The sequence below is a fragment of the Ornithodoros turicata genome, unplaced genomic scaffold (genome assembly GCF_037126465.1).
Source record: "Ornithodoros turicata isolate Travis unplaced genomic scaffold, ASM3712646v1 ctg00001383.1, whole genome shotgun sequence".
NCBI classification, from domain to species: domain Eukaryota; kingdom Metazoa; phylum Arthropoda; class Arachnida; order Ixodida; family Argasidae; genus Ornithodoros; species Ornithodoros turicata.
The window spans coordinates 19,759-22,832 of record NW_026999580.1 but is presented as its reverse complement, the minus strand read 5'-3'; the positions used below and the strand labels follow the sequence as shown (position 1 = coordinate 22,832).

General features: G+C 44.5%; 1 long non-coding RNA gene across 1 annotated transcript; it reads right to left on the bottom strand.

The window, feature by feature from the left end:
- LOC135376925 (uncharacterized) lies at window positions 1-1,604 on the bottom strand. Its single transcript, XR_010417911.1, has 3 exons — window positions 1,556-1,604; window positions 1,185-1,228; window positions 1-257 (listed from the first exon to the last, which is right to left on the bottom strand). It is a non-coding gene; the product is annotated as an uncharacterized LOC135376925 (long non-coding RNA).
- Between the last annotated feature and the right edge of the window lie 1,470 nt (window positions 1,605-3,074).

Below are 3,074 nucleotides of genomic sequence, written 5' to 3'. Positions count from 1 at the left end.
GGCAGCTTGCCTTTGTTGAATACCAAACGCAGAGACTTACTTGTTATAGCCTCCACTTTTTGAGGCGTAGGTTGCTGTTTAGCAACTCCCGTAACCCTTGGCCTCCTGCAGGGCTGGCCTGTCATGCTTCTCGACGACAACTCGTCGACTGTCCAGAAGTGACGGGCCATATCTTTTACAAGCTTCATGTCTGTGGTCCCACGCTGGATATATTTGAATTTGTCAACAGGTATCCAAAGGTTGTTCCCTAGGTGGATCTGGAATTGACAACAGAACCCACGTCAATTACATTGTTCCCGTAGCAATGTAAGAGACATGTAGATACATGATGAATGTGTGATTTTTGCACGCTGATTATTGCTGTCTGACAACTACAGTGAACTTCCTTTCAGTAAAAATCGAATAAGTTGATATTTATGCTTAACTCAAACACATCATGATTTCCCTGGTATATCTACTCTGTTGTAAATGCATTACATAACTCAAATTACTACATAACTCAAACTGGTGAATGGTTTGGGGGGTTGAGTTATTCAGTTCACAGTACTGTTCAAAAAATGCTATTTGACATCCTCACATCTTACAGTAGATTGCTGTGGAACAAGTCGCCTTGCACTTATGAATTTCCAAGTGCTCCCTGGAAACCATGTAACTGGAAGCGTAACATTCTCCCACACTGTTTCTGCAACGTATACAGCACACTACAAGCTGATCACCATGAGTAATGGCCCCGGGTTCTCTGCGAAAATTTGCGGAATTATGGGTCTGCCGCGGAATCAGGAGTTCAACACGGAATTTCCTTCCCACAATGCTTTCGTGTGCGGGGTGAAGCCCGCTTTAGGGGTGCAAAAATCGCGAGTGTATTCGAAGAATGTTCGAAAAATTCAACCAGTTCAGAATGACCGCGTCCAGTTCTGCTTTAGTTGAATGAATAGAAAGCTATAATGTTCATGCATGGGTGGAAGTTATCTAAAGCCGACGAAACTCAGTCAATTTCTCACGGAAATTTTCGAAAATTGCACAATTCCACGAAATTCCGTGTCGAACCCCCAATTCCTTGGCAGACCCCCCAATTTCCACGAATGGTCGCGGAAAACCCGGGGGCCTTCATCATGACTCACAGCACCAGTTCTCTCTCACATTGTCATATGAAGACATGAGGGACATGATGAAAGGCTACGTACCTTGTCCTCAGCAGCTGGGGTAGACAGCCCGTTAAATGCGGCCTCTGACAGAGAAACAACTCAAAGATCAGTAATAATGAATATAAGAAGAAGCATGACTCAGGAGCTTACCTGTATGTATGCTTGGTGACGAAAATGCCGCTGGAGGGCACGTGCTGGGCACCTCTAAAAAAGGCGGAATGAGAATGGGTTTTAGTACATGCAAAGGAAGCTTCCTATATTACATGAAAAGTCGGGGCTTAGGGAAACACACAGATAAAGTAGCGCATGCAGTCCGAGCTGGGCAGTGATGAAAATTAATAAAACAAGCTAGGCCTTGTGAACCATACTGAAGCATGCGTGTAATGTGAAAGCGTAACTCAGGAGGTTACCTGTATGTATGCTTGGTGACGAAAATGCTGCTGGAGGGCACGTGCTGGGCACCTCTAAAAAAGTGGGAATGAGAATGGGTTTTAGTACATGCAAAGGAAGCTTCCTATATTACATGAAAAGTCGGGGCTTAGGGAAACACACAGATAAAGTAGCGCATGCAGTCCGAGCTGGGCAGTGATGAAAATTAATAAAACAAGCTAGGTCTTGTGAACCATACTTAAGCATGCGTGTAATGTGAAAGCGTAACTCAGAAGGTTACCTGTATGTATGCTTGGTGACGAAAATGCTGCTGGAGGGCACGTGCTGGGCACCTCTAAAAAAGGGGGAATGAGAATGGGTTTTAGTACATGCAAAGGAAGCTTCCTATATTACATGAAAAGTCGGGGCTTAGGGAAACACACAGATAAAGTAGCGCATGCAGTCCGAGCTGGGCAGTGATGAAAATTAATAAAACAAGCTAGGTCTTGTGAACCATACTTAAGCATGCGTGTAATGTGAAAGCGTAACTCAGAAGGTTACCTGTATGTATGCTTGGTGACGAAAATGCTGCTGGAGGGCACGTGCTGGGCACCTCTAAAAAAGGGGGAATGAGAATGGGTTTTAGTACATGCAAAGGAAGCTTCCTATATTACATGAAAAGTCGGGGCTTAGGGAAACACACAGATAAAGTAGCGCATGCAGTCCGAGCTGGGCAGTGATGAAAATTAATAAAACAAGCTAGGTCTTGTGAACCATACTTAAGCATGCGTGTAATGTGAAAGCGTAACTCAGGAGGTTACCTGTATGTATGCTTGGTGACGAAAATGCTGCTGGAGGGCACGTGCTGGGCACCTCTAAAAAAGGGGGAATGAGAATGGGTTTTAGTACATGCAAAGGAAGCTTCCTATATTACATGAAAAGTCGGGGCTTAGGGAAACACACAGATAAAGTAGCGCATGCAGTCCGAGCTGGGCAGTGATGAAAATTAATAAAACAAGCTAGGTCTTGTGAACCATACTGAAGCATGCGTGTAATGTGAAAGCGTAACTCAGGAGGTTACCTGTATGTATGCTTGGTGACGAAAATGCTGCTGGAGGGCACGTGCTGGGCACCTCTAAAAAAGGGGGAATGAGAATGGGTTTTAGTACATGCAAAGGAAGCTTCCTATATTACATGAAAAGTCGGGGCTTAGGGAAACACACAGATAAAGTAGCGCATGCAGTCCGAGCTGGGCAGTGATGAAAATTAATAAAACAAGCTAGGTCTTGTGAACCATACTTAAGCATGCGTGTAATGTGAAAGCGTAACTCAGGAGGTTACCTGTATGTATGCTTGGTGACGAAAATGCTGCTGGAGGGCACGTGCTGGGCACCTCTAAAAAAGGGGGAATGAGAATGGGTTTTAGTACATGCAAAGGAAGCTTCCTATATTACATGAAAAGTCGGGGCTTAGGGAAACACACAGATAAAGTAGCGCATGCAGTCCGAGCTGGGCAGTGATGAAAATTAATAAAACAAGCTAGGTCTTGTGAACCATACT